Below are 11,056 nucleotides of genomic sequence, written 5' to 3'. Positions count from 1 at the left end.
GTTTTTCAAAATTGCATTTAGGCCCCAAATAAATGTTCACCTTGTGCGGCTTGATTTTAGAAGCCCAGGAAAATTTATTTCGGGATTTTTGGTGTCCGTTTAGTATTTCTTCTATTTGTTTTTCTGCGTGGAATAATTAAAAAAAACGCGAATCGACTTTGGGCCGTACCCGAGCGGGACTCCACCCGGGGGCAGCCTTTAAATAGCCGCCGCCCGAGCCGCCCCAGCCCACCAGAGCCGCCGCCAACCCTAACCCTAGCCGCGCCTCGATCCGTGCGCCCGCCGCCGCCACCGGAGCCGCCGCCGCTGACCCGCCTCCCGAGGTAAAAAAAAGGTCGCGGTTTTATTTTATCAAACCTTTGGGAGTTACTTCTACGTTTGCCTATTATGCCATGCTATGCTAGTATACGTGGATTGGGTGAGTGATATCCATGACAGATGTGAGTTTGTTAATTAATGGTTTATCTAAGGTGGCAACTTAAACACACATCTGGGTGGATTGAGGTACGTGGGTATTCCAGGATTGCTTGTTTTTCTTTATGGACCGCCACCCAGGCCCAAAGGGATCATGAGATTTTTCATACTAGAAACTTCTGTGTGCAGCCACAAGCTATTATGGGCTCTAGCATAGTTGATTAAGTCGTGCGAACTCTTACAGGGTAGACTAGCAGATGTAGGGGAAAGTAGGTGTAATGGTCTATCCATCGTAAGGTGCTAGCGCCTCTGAATGACTATGTCTCGGTCATCCGTTTCTCAAACACCCTGTAGTGCGAGAAACCAAACGGAGGCGATCGAGTCTTGTGGGGAAAAGTGCGCAAACCTCTGCAGAGTGTATAAACTAATCATGGTTAGCCGTGTCCCTGATTTTGGACATCTTGAGTATCTAGTACTTGGGGTATCTTAAGTATCTCATCACAAATCTTGAGCTTCGGTGGTGGAGTACCTTGAGGGCTGTAACATCCCAAATTTTCAATTTGGAATGTTATACATTGATCATTCATGCATATCATATTTTATTGCATTTTGTTTCTCGATCTTCGAAATCCTAAGCAACTCAAGGACCCTCGGAGAGAGAGTTGGGGATTTCCCTGTTTTCATATTTGAGTTTTATCAAATATTGAAACGAGGATTTTTGGTTTTAATTATTTTTCTCTTCGAAAATATTTCATATTAAAATATATAAGAGAAGATAATATGAATTCTCCAAAATAAATGAAATATTGGGGGGAAAATATTAAAATCAAATATTGGATTTTATTCGGAGTTTATTGCTATTTTATTTGAATTAGAAAATTGCACATTTTTCAAATTTGCATTTTAGGGCCAAGAAAATGTTCATCTTGTTCTAAATATTTTATTTAGATGGTGAAAATTTGTTTTGGCATTTTTAGATTTTTATTTTATTTTCTAGGATTTATTTAGTTCCGGCAAAATTATTTAAAAAAACTCGCAGCTCCCGACTAGGCCAAAGCCCAGCCGAGCCGGCCCAAGCCGCCCGCGCCTCGTCTCCGACCTGGAGACCGCGAGCGCCACCACCGCCGCTAGCGACTCCTCCCGCGCCGCTTGCTCCTTCCCCAAGCCGCCGCACCCCCCTCCTCTCATAAGCCGCCGCACCCCCCTGGAGCCCCGAGCCACCCCTCACCGCCGCCGTAAGCCGCCTACCCTGCCGCCGCTGCCGCTTGCCGCGCCGCCGCCCGCGCTGCTGCGCCGCCCCGCCCCACTCGTCGGCGCCGCCCTGCCGCACCGGAGCTCGTCGGAGGTATTAGTGCCGTTTGGTTTTTTTATAAAACTGGTTCGGTTTTTGTTAGAAAACCCTAGTTTTTTTCGGTTTAGTTACTTTGTGGACGTTCGTCCGTACGTTTGTTTTAACGAACGGTGTTCACTCGTTAGACGCAGACAACGAACGTTCATTCATTAGCCTGTTCGTCAGTTTTCTTTTACTCAGATTTTCCGTGATTATTTTCAATCACGATTTCTGATCCGATTTTCATTTTAGTTTATATTTTCGCTCGTTTATCGGAATCAGGCGATTCAAGCGCCTGGATCTTCGTCTCGAAACCCTCTTTCCGTTTAACCAACTTGAACAAGCTTTTGCTACTGTAAAATTTGACCTTAGTCCAGATTGGTAAATGGATCTTGTTTCTTTCGCAGTTTGACTTCCGTTGCTCCGTTTGATTTGATTCTTTTCGCAAACCGGAGTTCTTAAGTTGAACTTTCTGGTTAGATCTTCTTATTTGAGATTTACTTGTGTTTCTTTGCTTGATTGCTTATGTATGCTATTGTTTGTTTGCGATAGAACACCCGGAGTGCGAAGCGTGCTAGTACGAGTCCCTAGGTTTTACGGATCATCAGCAAGGCAAGTAACACTTTGATCATATCCCTTTATCACCCAGTTTTTATGCATTAGTTCCAATCCTCAAACATTGCATGGTTAGGATGTGATTAACTTGTGGGTTGGGAAGTAGTTGATGAGGAAGTACCTATTGCCCTGTTATTATCAAACCCTTGGGAGTTACTTCTACGAATTGCTTATATTGCTATGCTATGCTCGTAGACGTGGTTTGGGTGAGTGAAATCCATGACAGATGTGAGAGTGTTAATTAATGGTTCAACTTAAGGTGGCAACTTGAATACACATCTGGGTGGATTGTTTGTTGGGCACCTGGGGAATCCAGTGTTGTCCTAGGATATCCCGGAGTACCCGTGTGATAATCCTATGGTCCGCCACCCAGGCTCAAAGGGAACGGAGATATTTTCATGCTAGAAACTTCCATGTGCAGCCACAAGCTATTATGGGCTCTAGCATAGTTGAGTAAGTTGCGTGAAGCTCCCGAAGAGGTGGATCAGCAGGTAGAGGGGTGTAGGTTGGTATGGTCTGCCCGGAGTAAGGGGTTAATGCTTCTAAAAGATTGTGTCTCAGTCATCCGTTTCTCAAACACCCTGTAGTGCGAGAAATCCAACGGAGGAGATCGAGTCTTGTGGGGAAAAGTGCGCAAACCTCTGCAGAGTGTATAAACTAATCATGGTAAGCCGTGTCCCCGGAAAAGTACTGTGTGTGTCAGCATTACCGATCCAGGGATGACAGTGAAGCGCAGAGACTTGACCGTTTGAGGTCGGGTCGCTACAAGATGGTATCAGAGCACACACTGAGTGTAGGACACGACCACTAAGCTACAACCATAGATCACTATTCTCTTCTCATTTTTGACTCCTCTCCATTTTCTACTCTTTAGGATGGCAGACGCAAGGAACAAGTTTGCACAACCGGATGAAGAAGCACCTTTTGGACGACACTTGAAGGAAGTCACTAGGTACCTGAACATTGGAATACCAAGCTTCACCGGGACTTACAATGCCAGTTTACCAGAAGAGGAGCGATGGATGATTCAAGTTCAAGTTCCAGGAAGGACATTCACTCCCGTCACTAAGCCCCTAGAGTTTTCCTTCGATGCACCAACCTGGAGTTTAGGAAAGAGTATGGCAGCTCACATCACCATGGGACGCATTGGAGAAGTTTATCATAAGGAGCTTAAGGATACTATCTATCAGATTTGTGGGCGCCGAGATGAGCAATGGGAGATGATCAGCACCAGGAAAGATAGATCAATTGCAGCTTTCATTCAGGAGTTAAACCAGCATATTCGTCGCTAGGAGAACCAGATGTGCGCAGGAATGATAGATCTGAAGAAGGCGATGACTAGGATCACGGAACTGGAAGAAGAACTTAAGGCTACTCGTGAAGATTATGAGGAGGAAATTGTCGTACTAGTGGAGAAGAATGACGATCTGGAAAGGAATCTAGGAGTATTCCTGGGAGACCCCACCCCAGGAGGAGAAGACGAAGAACCCAAGGAGATTCGCCCGGAGGACTACATTATCATCGACGACACCGACTCGGACCCCGATAATAGTGATGATGACTATAAAGATGAAGCTGGAGCAGACATCATGGAGTCTTCAACCGAGGAATATTTTTAGTAGACCACCACATCAGTAGTAGTATTCCACCATGTAAATAGTATAGTCCGAGCACTTTTGTAACGATAGTTAGATCGATTGTATGCCCTTGCTTGATTGATTGAGTGAAATGTTTGTGTTTGTCTCATGTGCATATGGGTAATGTTTTCTCATTAGACCTCATTCTATTCTAATCTCTCCCCTCACTACTAGGGAAAACCCTAGCAGTAGCGCTGGTTTTGTGCTCACTAGTAGCGCGGGTAGGCGCGCTACTAATAAGGCGCTACAGCTATTGCTTAGCAGTAACGCGTGCCGCACGCGCTACTGCTAGGACAAATAGCTGCAGCGCTTGTTCTCTCCCACGCTGCTGCTAATGTAACTACTGGCAGCGTGTTTTCTTTCCATCGCTACTAGTATTATTTTTTTTATTTTTTTATTTTTAGTGTATTTATGCGCCATCGTACAAATATTGGTACAATACCAGTTATGAGGTTTACATCATTATGTCAAAGTGTGTCAAATGAAGGTGGATTAGATTCAAGTGGAGGCAATATGTGGTGCATGTCAAAAGTATACTACTAATCCAAACTTGATCTAGTTTGGACTAGTAGTACTTTCGATGTGCACCACATGTTGCCTCCACTTGAATCTAATCCGCCAGCACAAGCTATTTAATCATCATCATAATCATTAGCACCAACAATATTTATTTAATCACCACTAACACTAGCTAATAATAATCATCAGTCATTACCACCAACACTAGCTATTTTATCATCATAGTAATAGTGTAGCACATCATCATCCTCAAACTCATTTCTAGCTAATCACTCCTGCTGCTCTCTCTTAGGTAAAACAACATAAAACATGTGTAGCTCTCCTCCTTGATCAAGTTGGAGCATGCAGATGAACCTGTCTCCTAATTTTGGGTAGCACATCTGTTTGCTGCCCCCTAGTACTTGTCTGCGCTCCCCCATCACATATCTGGTCCAGTCTTGCACTATTAAGCATTCATCGCTGATCTTGAATGCACTAAAGTAACATGTAGGATATCTTGGCCGTAAGCTAATAATACTCATGGTACCTTTAGTCTCGATCCCATAAGGCACAACATTCATCGGGAGTCCCTGTTGAAGAACATCGTATGGTCACATACTTAGCAATGAAGTTTAGCTTCACAAATAATGTATGGAAAAGATGCACTGAGGACAAATAGTAAAAATCTTACCATCCTTCCTAAATAGATGTGACCGTAGTTCATGACGAACACTATTGGTCGCACGTTTTCAGTACTAAGATTTCTAAGTCCAGGAAGAAAATTTGTCTAAACGGTATCAAGATCCTCAAGCCATGAAACATAATGACTTAGCTCCTCGCAGTTTAGTTCAGCCCCGGGACAGTAGTAGGTCTTGTCTACCAAGCGCTGGACATGTTTGCTTGCACCGAAATAAGCTGACAATACAAATTAGTTGTCAACTATTTTTGAATAAACAATATCAAAGACATAAATATGGTTGAGAAACTTACATTTTGGTGTAACTGGAGGCGTCTGCACATTGACCCAGATGTCGGTATTACCTTCAATATCATCTTCCGGACGAATATCAAAGGTGATAACCATATCAGGCTGAAATGCATAAGTCTTGCATAGTGCTCGCCATGTTTTGCATCCAAAATAGGTGTAGTTGTCTGAATTGTATAATTTTGCGTGGAAAATATAACCATGCTCGGTCTTCAAATAAACTTTCTTTACCTCCATAGTATGACTGAAACCTATCTTATCCAATACAAAAACTCTTGCATGGCAGGGGATACGCTAGTAGAATAGTAAAAAATACAAGTTCAAGCAAATGAAGCAGATGTCATGCTTAATTACGAAAAAAGACTTGTCGTTGTGACTTACTGTATCCACTTCGAAGTTCTCGTCCAGCTTGACGCTGAAGCGCCTATCATCATCTAGGAAGATTCCGTCGCACAGGCCGCGCTCGTCTTCGCAGTATTTGCAAATACCAAAATCCTTTTTGTCGTCAGACATTTCCTATGTTCATAGCTAAAACATTAATTGAAAATCGATAGAAGACAACTACCAGGATACTCAACACACAAATCCGGGGCACTCGATATTTCCTACATATTCTGGCAAAAGTCATGCCAAAATTCACGGAAAAATCCGGCATGACCTTTGCTAAAATAGGATATATCAAGCGCCTGAAATTTGCCGAAACGGAAATGAATCAACACTCCGGCAAAACATAGGCCACTCGGAGGTGTAACCTGCAAACATGACCGGCCACTTGGATATTGAGCAACACAAGATATACATTTCAAAATATCTTATAAGACTCAAATTAGCATGCATTCAATAAGCAAAACTAAATCATCTCATGCGTCCATACATCGTCGAATATTATCACTAATACATCCCGAATAGTGTCATACATATAATATCACTAGTACAACTAAAACCCTAGCACACGACGGGTATCGGTGCGGGCGGTGGACACCCACAGAGAAGGAACCATCACGGGATCATAGCTCTAGTGAGATCCCTGGAGAACCTGCCAGGTATTGGAGAACCGGTGCTCCAACGCAAACAAGTAGCGACGGACGTGCGCGTCCTCCTCACTGACACGGTGGCGCACCACCTCCGCGGAGTCCTCGAGCCTCTGGACCGTCACTGGCCCACGCAACCGCCACCAAAGAAGGTTCGGGTCAACGACAGGCTGGCTCCTCACCAACCTGCGCCCCCGGTAGGTAGCGCCTCCCAGTACCACCCTGGCGGAGCCCAGTCCCGGACATGGCCCATCTAGTCAAGCAGGTGTCGTCCTCCACCGACTCGACAACGAGGATGCGGGATAGGCATCGTCCACGTCGATGCGGGAAAATTGCTTTAACTAAAAAAATAGCAACAAGTTCTTACTAACTAGTTCTATTAATTCAACAAGTTCTTACTAAAAATAAACTTACTATAAATAAAAATATTCTAGTACCTAATTAGTACCTAGTTCTTACTAACTAATTAGTACCTAAGAACTACTGCCCTAATTACCATATAATTTGATGAACCTATAGGGGTGGAAAGTGGTAGCGGATATTCCAATTACCCAACTATAAAGTGAAATAAGTGGTCAAATTTTACTCATTTTATGCTTCATCTTAGAAATTTGATTCGTTTCCACCCTTACATGAACCTAGCTCATTTGAGCCGCATCCGCATCCGATTCGTTTCCACCCTAACTAATTTGATGGAGGTAGAAACCCTAGGCAGAGGTAGGGGAGAGGGAGGAGCAGGCGTGCTCACCTCGGGTGCCTGCGACGAGGGAGGGGCAGGCGGCGTCGAGGTCGTGGTCGGGGCTCCGGGGCGGCGTTGAGGTCGGGGGGCGGGGGCGGCGTCCGAGGCTGTCGGCGTTCTGGGAACGGGGGTCCCCAGACTTGCCTGCCTGCGGCCTGCGGCGTGGCTCAAAAGGGGGCCCAGCACGGCCCATCTTCACCAACACAAACCCAAGACCCTCGCGAGGGGCCAAGCCTCGCGAGGCGGACGACGCGAAGCTTCCTCAGGCACGGCCTCGTCAGGCTGGCTCACGAGGAGGCGGAGAGATCAAGGTGGGGTACCTCACGAGGTGCCCATGACGCAAGCCATGACAACTCAGGGCGCCAGGCGGGTGCCAGCCCGCGCAACGTCCTCCTTTCCTCTTTGGTGCAAAGGGGGCAAGCGCAGCCGCGGAGTACCGAGGCATCAGGCAAAGGTTGCCATTTCGGTGTAATGAGACCAAGACCAAGAGGACTACGAGACGGAGGTCACCGTGGAGCCCAAGACGGCGTCATCACCAGAGCTTTGCGCAGGCGAAGACTACTTTTGTCAGGATAGCTGATACTTGTTGTCCCCCTTCAAATTAGCCCGCCATTGTTGGCTCCCTTCCCGCTCAATATTTGGGAAGAGGACCAGGGCCTCTATAAATAGGACCAGCCACCCACATAGCAAGGGGGTCGGTCGGTCAGAGCAGAGAGAGAGAGAGAGAGAGAAAGGTGGCTGAACTCCTCCCAGCAGTTCATCGCCTCAGCCAAGAACAGACCCTCGCGAGGCTGTTCTTCCTTGTATTGTTCATCATCATTAGCCCAAGAGGCAATCCACCACACCACACACTAGAGTAGGGTATTACACCACAATGGTGGCCCGAACCAGTATAAACCCTGTGTCTCTTGTGTTGTTCTTTCCTTAGTTTAGATCCTAGCATGGCGGAGGGGTGCAGGTAGGTAGGAGGCGAAATCTCCACGCGCACCCCAGTGTTCGAACCTCAAGGGTCTGCCGGAACCCGAAATCCGACATTTGGCGCGCCAGGTAGGGGTGCGCCAGAATTCGTCTTCCACCGCTCCGTGCCCCGTCGCGCCGTCATCACCATGCCCGGCGACCAGGAGGGCAACCCAGACCCATGGGCGGCATGGCCCGCCCGCGCAGAGCCGCTTGCCTCAGGCGACCCCGTGCCCCAGGCAGCTCGCGGTCCGCAGGGCGCTGCGGGCCGCGGGCGATGCGGACAGGCTTCGATAGCTCTCACACCGCGGCAGGTGCGGTCGGTAGCAAGGGCCTCCAATCACGCCGCGACCACGACACCATACACCCGCCGGGAGCAAGCGAACTCGAGGGCCGCGCTCACGGTGGCTCGAGAGTTGCTGCAGTGCAGACTGCTGGAGGGCGGTCGCGACGTGCTACTGGAGCGGGTGGCAGAGCTCCTGGGCTTCGCCGCCTAGGGGGCTCACCCCTTCTGCACCCAGCTCCCATCTCCAACCCAGGGCGGCCCGTGCGGGGGCCCCGCGCGCGCCCGCGGGCTCCAAGACTACACCAACACCAGCGAGGCTGTCAGCACCGGACCGGCGGTGGCGCAGCCCCCGCTCCTGGTCCACGAAGAAGAAGGGCTCGACGCGACCCACGGCCCCAGTGGACAGCCGTGCTGCCACCCCACAGTAGGCGCGTCAGGCAGGACCGCGTGGCGTGCAGAGCACTATGGCGTGGCCTTCGGGGTGGCAGCGCCAGAGGAATACGTGCCCCTCATGATGGATCAAGGACATTCACACGAGGGCGAGCCAGGCTCGCTCCTCAGCCCGAGCCGGGGGGACGAGGCGCCAGAAGCTGAGCCCTTCCAGGAGTCTTGGGACGGTCCCACTGGGCACGCTGGAAGCAACGATTATCGGGTACCGCTAATTCTTCAGTAGGCATACGCTAACCATGGATCGCAGGAGATGCAGGTTGCCGCAGCGGGCAGCTGCCCCGCTCCCACAGCCTCCTACCCCTTGGGAGGAGGACGCAGGGGGCTGCAGGAGAGGGGCAGAGATTTGACATCACCACCGCGGCATTCGGAGCAAGGTGTTCTCAGGAGGTAGGCCCTCCGCTGGGGAGGTGCCCCAGGGCCTGCCCCCGGCGGAGGACCCATGGTCGTCGGGGGAACCACTGGCGACCGCTCTACCCCATCGGCGGCGTCCTAGTTTCCAGTCGTCGTTGATGGCACTAGAGTGTGGCGCAAGGCGGGGCCCTCATCTGGCAATATGAAGCAAGGCCAGTACCTGTGAAGAAGGCCCAGTGCCTGTGAAGCTCGCCGCCCCGTGACACTCTCACGTAATAATGAGTGGGGCTGTACACGCCCCGGAGTCTCAGGGGTGCCAGCCTCAGGCCCTGGGGCTCCCTCCCATGCCCAGTGGCAGCACTTATGAAAGTGCAACTATCCCTAGGTGGTTTTGGTAATTCATAACAACATATAGCTCATTGAGCTAATGCTATTCCAAGATGATTATTTCAGGAAAGCTCAATGATTGGCATGGCATGGATGTGAAAGTGGAACCCTCAAAATGCTAAGGACAAAGGATTGGCTCATGCTCAAAAGCTCAAGACTCTTCATTTTATATTTTAGTGATCCAAGATCACATTGAGTCATTAGGAAAAGCCAATACTATCAAGGAGGGATGAGGTGTTGCTTAATGAGCCTCTTGCTTCATGTGCTTAATGATATGCTCCAAAATCCTCAACTACTTTCCCATATCCACATATGACCTAAACCCTAAGCCAAACTCGGTCCTACCGATTCTTCCTATCCGGCGCCACCGAGTTTCACTTGTCATAAGCCACTGCCAAACCCTAGCAATTCGGTTCTACCGATAGGGATCTCGGTCTCACCGAGATGGGATTGCAAACTCTCTGTTTCCCTTTCGTAACTTTTCGGTCTCACCGAAAGAGCGAATCGGTCCCACCGAGATTGCAATGTAAATTCAGTGTTTCCTTTTTGTAACTTTTCGGTCTCACCGAAAGAGCAAATCGGTCCCACCGAGTTTGCCTGACCAACTCTCTGGTTAGCTAATTACCAAAGTCGGTCTCACCGAGTTTGTGTAATCGGTCTCACCGAGATTACGTTATGCCCAAACCCTAACCATATCGGTCCCACCGAGTTGCATGTCAGTCCCACCGAAAATCTCTAACGGTCACTAGGTTTACATTTTCGGTCCGACCAAGTTTGTTGATTCGGTCCCACCGAGATTGGAAAACTGTGTGTAACGGTTGGATTTTGTGTGGAGGCTATATATACCCCTCCACCTCCTCTTCATTCGTGGAGAGAGCCATCAGAACACATACACAATTCCAACTCATATGTTCTGAGAGAGAACCACCTACTCATGTGTTGAGACCAAGATATTCCATTCCTACCATATGAATCTTGATCTCTAGCCTTCCCCAAGTTGCTTTCCACTCAAATCTTCTTTCCACAAAATCCAAATCCTATGAGAGAGAGTTGAGTGTTGGGGAGACTATCATTTGAAGCACAAGAGCAAGGAGTTCATTACCTACACACCATTTGTTACTTCTTGGAGAGTGGTGTCTCCTAGATTGGCTAGGTGTCACTTGGGAGCCTCCGACAAGATTGTGGAGTTGAACCAAGAAGTTTGTAAGGGCAAGGAGATCGCCTACTTCGTGAAGATCTACCGCTAGTGAGGCAAGTCCTGTGTGGGCGATGGCCATGGTGGGATAGACAAGGTTGCTTCTTTGTGGACCCTTTGTGGGTGGTTGCTTCTTCGTGGACCCTTTGTGGGTGGAGCCCTTTGTGGACTCGCGCAACCG

The sequence above is a fragment of the Triticum urartu genome, chromosome 3, assembly GCF_003073215.2.
Source record: "Triticum urartu cultivar G1812 chromosome 3, Tu2.1, whole genome shotgun sequence".
NCBI lineage: Eukaryota > Viridiplantae > Streptophyta > Magnoliopsida > Poales > Poaceae > Triticum > Triticum urartu.
This window is presented reverse-complemented; position numbering follows the sequence as displayed.